Raw genomic sequence first — 8,959 nt, forward strand, 5'->3', positions numbered from 1 at the left:
TCGTAAGGGGGTCGTGACCCTCAAGCTGAGAACCACTGCAGTAGATCGACTCTTGGAGATCTGAGAACTGAGGGTGTTTTTTTGTTTGTTTGTTTGTTTGTTTTTGTTTTTTTTTTCCAGTGCCTATTAAGGTAGGACAGAATCCTTCATACCTGAGCTTTACAGTCGTGGATAGGCTTGTCCCAACGACAGGTTAAGTGAGCCTCAATACCATAGAGTGAAAGTGGATGTCCAGGAAGAGACATTCCTTTCTCCTAGGGAAGGGCCGCAAGGACACTTGGGTTTCATGTGGTCCCTGAAGCTTGCCTGGCTCTGCCCGAGGCTTGGTGCCAACTGGGCTGAGCTTGAGTCCCAGAGACATCAGCTAGCTGCCACAGAGAAAAGCAGAAGAGGAGACGAGGTGCCAAGCAGGCCTGCACAGAACTGTAACTCCTAGAGACAAGGTCATCCTTGACAGTTTTCTGACTCCCAACAGTGTCCAGTGCTATGACAGTGTCTGAGTCACTGGGCACTGCACACTGTGTGTAACCATTTTTCACCCCAAAGGTCTTGGTAATTTTTTTTTCACTTATTGTCCTCCATGTTTTTTTCTATTTACTCAAAACAGTGTATCCGGACTAGCAAGTCTCAGAAAGCAGTCTGCATGGGCTAACGAACACCCTTGAGTCGTGGCCTGAATACTCCCAGAAGTCTTTGTACTTACAGAAAACAGGAAGTAATTTTCAACTCACAGATGTTTCCAGCTAACAGAATTCCTGTGAGAAAAAGTCAAGTGAAGAAAACAAAATGTCAGCTACCTCACAAGTATTCACACTGACAGCAGCACTGCAGACAGGGCTCAGGGCAGGAGAGAGAGCTCAGCTCTGGAGACAGGGCTCAGGGCAGGAGAGAGAGCTCAGCTCTGGAGACAGGGCTCAGGGATGGAGACAGGGCTCAGTGGTTAAGAGTCTTACAGAAAACCTGAGGTGAGTACTCAGTGCCTACCTTGTATGTCTCACAACTGCTTAAAACTCCAGCTCCAGGGTATCTGACACCTCTGGCCTTCTAGGGCACCTAGACTTAAATCACTCACACACACACACACACACACACACACACACACTCACACACACTCACACACACACACATACACACACACACACACATACACACACATATACAATTTAAAAATTATAGAACTATAACTATACCTGCTAGCCCAGACACACTGTTTTGAGTAAATAGAAGAAAACATGGAGGACAACAAGTGAAAAAAAAATTACCAAGACCTTTGGAGTGAAAAATGGTCGCACACAGTGTGCAGTGCCCAGTGACTTAGACAATGTCACAGCACTGTGTCCTTAGATTTGGGAATCAGAAAACTGTCAAGGATTACCTTGTCTCTAGGAGTTACAGTTCTTAAAAAAAAGTATTTATATAAACAGCAGAATGTGTGGACATGGTACCTATAGAAGTAAAAGTCTATGAGAATCACCAAGGCTATGTCTGAAGTATAGCATCGTACGACACCGTAATACTGCACAGAAATTATATGTGAGCAGGAGAATGTAAGACAAAGTCAGTGTGTCCTACAGTCGCCTCTCCATGTTCCCACTCACTGGGGTTCCACTGGGCAGGAAGAATCTGTACAACCAGCAAGTTATAAATCCTGCCTGACCCACTTAAGGCAACACAAAACTGTGGCAGAAATAGACCTGGTTGGAAGACATAAATATCAGTAGGATCAGACATGGTGACTGTGGTGACTGTGGTGTGTGTGTGTGTGTGTGTGTGTGTGTGTGTGTGTGTGTGTGTAGTGTAACAGGTGTGTGTGTGTGATGTGTGGTGTGTGAGTAGGCGTATGAGTGATGGGTGTGTTAGTATGTAGTGTATGTGTGAAAGAGTGTGTGTGTGCGTGCACACTGGGTGTGTGTGTTAGTGTGAGAGAGTGTGTGTGTTGTGTGTTTTGTATGAGTGTATGTATGTGTGTGGGGTGTGGGGGTTGGGGTGTGGTGTGTGTGTTAGTGTAAGAGAATGTGTGTTGTGCATGTTGTATGAGTGTACTTCCGTGGGGTGTGTGGGGTGTGTGTAAGTGTATGGTGCGTGCATATAGTATGTGTGGTGTGTGGGTGTGTGGTTTATATGTGTATGTGTGTGGGATGTGTGTGGAATGTATGGTCTTTGTAGTATATGGTGTCCATGTATGTGAGTATATGGTGTATGTAAATTGTGTGTAAGGGATGTGTGTGTGGGGGGAGTGTGTATGTGGGGAGTGTATATGTATGGTATATAGGGTGTTTGTATGTTTGGGTATGTGTAATGTGTATGGTGTGTGTGTAGAGGTGCATGTGTATATCATTTGTGTGTATGATGTGTGGTGTGTGTGTATTGTGTGTGTGTATAGTGTGTGGGGGATGTGCGTATGGGGGCTGTATTAGTTACTTTGATCATATGATGTTTATATGATCGTATAAACGGCCTAAGGGAGGAAGGATTCATGTGGCTTATGGTTTCTGGGGATTCAGCCCATGCCTGTTGGTGAGAGCTTATGGTAGAGAAACATCTTCACTTCCGAGGAGACAGTAGCAGGGGAAGGGGGAAAAGAGAGAGTGAGACGCCACAGACCTATAAAGCTCTCCAGCTGGGACCAACCATTCAACATACACACCTGTAAGGGACAGTTCATGTTCAAACTGTGTGTGACAAACCAGAGACCTGAGAGTGAGGGATAGTGCTCCAAACATGGGTAGGAAAGAAATACTTGGTTTTGTTCAGATCATATTAAATCTTTCTTCCAACTCTATGCCATTGAATTAATCGGAAATTTAATCTTAGCTGTCATCTGTCCTTCTCCCTGGGGGTGGAAGGGCATAAAATCTGGCAGTCTCATATGTTGCCTAGAATAAAGTGAATCAGTTTGTCCACAGGTGTGCATATCTTTGTTGACGAAGGCTCATTTGAGGAGATTCTGAACAAGAATGGACCTTCCCTCAGGCCCATTCTCACATGAGCATTGCCATGCCTGGGGCTGGCTGAAGAAAAGGCACGGGGATTAGCTCTTTCTCTTTTGCAATGTCTTGTCTGTTCCTTGAACAAGGATTTAGCTCTCCACACACAGACACACCATCCAACACAAGCTTCCCATGAGCACAGGTTTCAGGCTCCTGAAAGAGGAGGGAGACTCCTGGCTTGCCAGGAAGTGCAGTTGCCCACGCATAGCAGTTCTCAGGAGGGGCGATGGCTCTATCCTGCACACCACCATCGAAAGGGTTTGTCCTCAGTGGTCAGGACTCTGGGATTCCACCCCAGGCTTGCTGCAGCAGAAATGCTAGGGCCAGCTGTGGCACCATGTACCATGAATGTGCGCATTCTGGTATGATGTCACCCAGAAAGCCGCCCAGAAGCAAGGGACTTCCATGTTCTTTTAATAGAGGATATATGGGGTTAGAGAGATGGTTCTGTGATTAAAAGTGCTGACTGTTTGTGGTGGTTTAAATATGGTTGGTTCAGGGAGTGGCACCATTAAGAGGTATGGCTTTATGGCTTTGCTGGAGTAGGTGTGGCCATATTGGAGGAAGGGCATCACCATGGGCATGGTCTTTAAGACCTTCCTCCTAACCACATGGAAGCCAGTCTTCTCCTAGTGGCTTTCAGATGAAGATGTAGAACTCTCAGCCCTCCTGCATCATGCCTGCCTGGATGCTGCCATGCTCCTACCTGAACCTCTGAACCTGTAAGCCAGTTGCAATTAAATGTTATCCTTATAAGAATTGCGTGGGTCATGGTGTCTATTCACTGCTGTAAAACCCTAAGACAGTCTCCTTCCAGAAGACCTGTGTTAGCTTCCCAGCAATGATTTGTCTGTAAATCCAGTTCCAGGGGATCTGAGGCTTTCAAAACTTCCAAGGTCACCAGACACAGATATGGTTCGCGCGCGCGCGTGCGCGCGCGTGCGCGCGCACACACACACACACACACACACACACAGAGGCAAAACACTCATAGACATAAAAATAATTATAATTTTAAAAGTATTAAGCATGGGAGAGATAATAGAGAAAACAAAACAGCTCTTACAGCACCACGGTGATGAATAATTATCCCTCGCCCTCTTCATAAGACACTGAGGGAAGCCCAGCCTGGGTTTAGGAAGGATAAAGGGAACCCTAAGAACTTTAATGGAGCTCCATTCACTCCACTTGTGAATCCTTACATCTCTGTTCCAGTTGTAAAGATCCAGGGGTATTTATCCCAAAAAGAGAGGATGTTGAGAAATAAAAGCCAATGTACAGACACGGAATGACGGTTATGTGGGCACCCCTGGGATATGAATTGGGTAACCCCGTACAAAGATCTTCATACCAAACAAGCTAACAGCGGCACAGAACGGAATTTCAGAGCCCCGAGGTCTCCCATTTTAAGAAAAAGCAATACCTCCCCAAAGTATGAAACATAAATGCTGATTTGTATCATAGTGTCCTATTTCAACTTCACCCTAAAGGTCTGCTCATGCCGAAGTAAACCGTCACGTCCATTTTTAAACCTAACTGAACATCATGTTTCCTAATGTCTCCCACTCTCCCAGATATTGCTAATATTTTGGGCCTGAAATCCTCCAAGTGGCTTCTTTTGTAAGTCATTTTGAGAATGTAGAATTAGGTACATAATTATATGACCGAGAAATACTTTTAAAGCTTGCTCTCGGTATGACTTAAAAAAATAGTGAGGTTTTCTATTTGTATTCCTCAGAGGATGATTTCCTGGGTTGGGTATAACTCAAGAGTGTCTCTGCAGGCTCCTTAGTCACCTCACGAAATTACATGAACTCTTTCAGGCCCCCCAGAGTGCCCACAATTTAGGAATAAATGGATGGGATTATACCTCACGCAGCTGTATTTTTAAACTGCGTATATTAACTGTTGGGCAGTCTGGGGCTTTGGAGATTACAGTCACAATTATTATAAAAGAGAAGATTCTCCTTACAGAGTAGTAAGAACAAAAACATTAAGCCAAATGCAGAATTAGCCTTCAGTTTCACTTGAAGAAATCCAGACTAGAGATCAATTTAAGCTTTGATCAAGGTCACAGTCTGCTTTCTGGACAGCAGGAACTGGACTCGGGCCTCTACACTTTTTGGCACCTGTTAAAGGTAGCTACCACCGATTCTTAGATTGTTTGCCAAACAATCATTACCTCTCGTCACATGATTGCCATCTAGTGGTGACAGTGCTTATTGTCGCTTATTCAATGACAAAGGCCAGAGCAGAAACAGAATGAGAATTAATTTGTCTTTCCAGCTACTGCTTTTTAAGGTATTTCGTCTATGTTAACTTATTTAGTCCTCGCAATACCATGATCTGGAAATTTTTATCCATGTAGGAACGTTCCTACAGATGAAGAAACTGGGGATGGAGGTGGGGATCGCACCACATTGCTCCCAGGTGCAGTCGCTAGATGACACGCTTCCCGGGAGCTGGGTGTCTGTCGAGCCACTCAGAACTGTGAGACTGTGTTCTCTGGGGTAGCACCACCAGCATCAGTCGGTTGCTTGTTTGTTTTGTTTTGTTTTTGTTTGTCTTTTGCTTCGTTTCGTTTTGTTTTGTTTTTGTTTTTTTTGTTTGTTTGTTTTTTGGCGTTCCTCGGGCTGCAGTGACTGTCTGAAACAGCCAGTAGAATCCAATGATACGTCATCCCTGAGAAATAAAAGCCAATGTACAGACATTGAGGAAAAGCTTTGTGGTGCTTTCCACTCACACAGTCAGTGGTAAATGCACACGGTGCCTTGACAATCATCCAAGCTCACTCAAGATGGACTGAAAACCAAGTCATCACCGTGCAGGCAAAGCCGACGGGCAGGAAGAAACTGGGTCCCATAGCATGCCCTGTGTGCTCTTTTGAAATAGCTTGTGGCCGTTTCAGACCCCAGTCAATAGACCCCGCTTTACAGATAAAGCCAGTTTGTGCTTTTCTGTATGTGGGCTCAAAGTCCTAATGTAAGAGTTTGCCCTCCCTCCATTCCTTCTTTTCTATTGTTCCCTGACTGCGCTTAAGAAGCAAGGGGATTGGGGCTGGGGATTTAGCTCAGTGGTAGAGCGCTTACCTAGGAAGCGCAAGGCCCTGGGTTCGGTCCCTAGCTCCGAAAAAAAGAACCAAAAAAAAAAAAAAAAAAAAGAAGCAAGGGGATTCTTCCTAGAACCCACTGTCTTATTCTTGTAGTTGCAGTATTTAAGTAAAAATACCATTTGAGAATATTTATAAATTTTAAAATGAGGCCTATGTAAATTAATTGATTAAAAAGCCTTATATATCTTTTTCCCGTTTTAAATACCAGCGTCTCAGAATTCAGTTACCGGTACTGGAAAAGAGTCTGAATACCATGTAGTTTTTAAATCTTCTTTTTTTTTCCCGGAGCTGAGGACCGAACCCAGGGCCTTGCGCTTGCTAGGCAAGCGCTCTACCACTGAGCTAAATCCCCAACCCCCGTTCATGTGGTTTTTAAAATGAAACATAACACACACCCACCCCCCAACCACGACGCTGTAGCTCTAAGAAAGAACGCTTGATGATGGAGTGAGGGAGGTTCTAGGTTCCACCTCTAACTGTGCAAAATAAAACAAACTAAAATGACTTCAAATGTAACAGGAGAAAAAACAATATTTGGAGTTGTAGACCAGCTATGGCAGTAAAGTGACTTTTTTTGCGTCTGTGCTGTCCTTAATTTTCTATACTTCCTGTAAACATGCTATGTGATGAAATAAGATGACATTAATTATGATTTCTATAATTTGACACTTCACAAACATCCTCACTGATTTTTATATTGAAAAGATACTGCTTTCACAATCTGTCATAGGCAATTAACGTTTCTGTAAGCATTCTAAACATCTGAATAAAACGTCACAAGCCAGAGTGAATGGAAACACACAACACTGTGCGTGTAGAAGACGTCTTTTGTGAGGTGGGCTCTGGAAAGACCGCTATTCATGGCTGCTCTTCCAAAGGATCTGAGTTCAACTTCCAGCACCCACATGATAGCTCACGATCGTCTACAACTGCAGTTCCACAGGATCCCTCTTCTGCTATGCAGACCACACAGGGAAAGAAAAATGTATCAACATAAATAAATCTAGAACAGATGAACAAACTCTTTGGTTTGAAAGGCATAATTTTTATGTAGACGATACAAAGCTAAACATCTAAACAAACCCATTATCCAGGCATACCTTATCTCTGGCAAACAGAAGAAAGGGGTTGCCTGGCTGTGGAGTAATAGGTGAATGCATGAATGCTGCCATCACAACTTGCAATGGAGAGAAACTCCTTGACATATGTCTTAGGTCGTGATATAACCTGAAAAGAAGAGTAAGCCCCTATAGAGAAAATGGTCTTGACTCATGTAACATGAAGACAGGCTGTAGTACAAAGCAAGAATAGTCATGAGCTACAAGACAGTTTTAAGTGGGCTGGACCCTGTTGCTTTTAATAAGAAAATTGAGGAGGCTGGAGAGGCGGTTGAGCAGTTAAATGATCACGGCTCACAACTGCCAGAATCTCCAGCTCTAGGGGTTCTGACATTTGGCCTCCATGTGCGCGTGCGCGCGCAAAGGGAGGGAGGGAGGGAAGGGAGGAGGGGTCATGCATGCACACATAACTAAAAATAAAATAAAGCTTTTAAAGATTTAGGAGCTGGCTGAGGAGAGGGCTCAGCGGTTAAGAGGGGTTGCCACACTTACAAAGGACGTGGGTTCAATTCTAAGCACTCTCATGACAGCTCAGAACTATCTATCTATAAGTTATCAGTAATTTTTAAGTGATAGACCCTATAATTTCAATTCCAGGGCATCTGACACTCTCTTCTGACCTCTGCAGGCATCAGATAGGTAAACACTTATGTACATAAAATAAAAATGTATTTTAAAAACTTAATAGGGGCTGGGGATTTAGCTCAGTGGTAGAGCGCTTACCTAGGAAGCGCAAGGCCCTGGGTTCGGTCCCCAGCTCCAAAAAAAAGAACCAAAATAAATAAATAAATAAATAAATAAATAAAAAACCTAATAATGGTGAATATTTGGACCTTGGTTTGAATTCAGGGTGACTCTTGCATGGAATTCTTTTTTGCTTTGTTTGTTTTGGGTTTTCAAGACAAGGTTTCTCTGTGTAGTCCTGATTGTCCTGGAACTCACTGTGTAGTCCTAGCTGAGTCTCAAACTCAGAGATCTGCCTGCTCTACTTCTATGCTGGGATTAAAGGTGTGCACCACCATCGCCCCACAAAAAAGAATTCACGATGAAATGCTAATACCTTCCTTCTACATTAATTATATACTCATCAACTTGCAAACCTTGGTATCAATCATATATTTTTTAAGCATGGACTTTAAGATGCCCTGGGTTCACTTCAAGTTTGTTATTTATGTGTTTAAATCACGGGCTATGATTCTCTTGGCCTTTATTTAGCTCAGTGTTTTATTGACTTTTTGTTGTTGTTAAGAAACTATTGGCTTTTATTAAATGCGTTTCTACAAAACATTTTAAGAGAGACCATTGGAAGTTTAAAACATAATTTGTATATTCCAAGACAGTGATGGAAAATAAAAGAATAAGGGATGTTTATTAGTTAAGATGCCCATGCACTCGGAAGGCAAAAATAGAAAATTGACCAATGTACTAAAGGGAAACTGACTGATGCAGGAGGATGACCATATAGGGTGTCATTCCTAAAACTCTGCTCTTTGTACCTACTTCTTCTCCATTTTTAAGGGTTCTTTTTTAATGTATAAAATTATTTATTGTTAATTAATCTTTATTTAAGGGGTTGGTTTGTTTTCTTTGCTGTCCATCCAGGCCATCTGAAAACAGCCCTTTCTCAAGGTCATCCAGTTGTGCTTTCAGCCCTGCATAATAAGAACATGGGGGTAATGGGATGAACATTCTAGAACCATCTACATATAAAGTAACAACTGGATAAAGATTTGCTCAAA

The sequence above is a fragment of the Rattus norvegicus genome, chromosome 8 (genome assembly GCF_021556685.1).
Source record: "Rattus norvegicus strain SHRSP/BbbUtx chromosome 8, alternate assembly SHRSP_T2T, whole genome shotgun sequence".
In the NCBI taxonomy this organism is placed as follows: domain Eukaryota; kingdom Metazoa; phylum Chordata; class Mammalia; order Rodentia; family Muridae; genus Rattus; species Rattus norvegicus.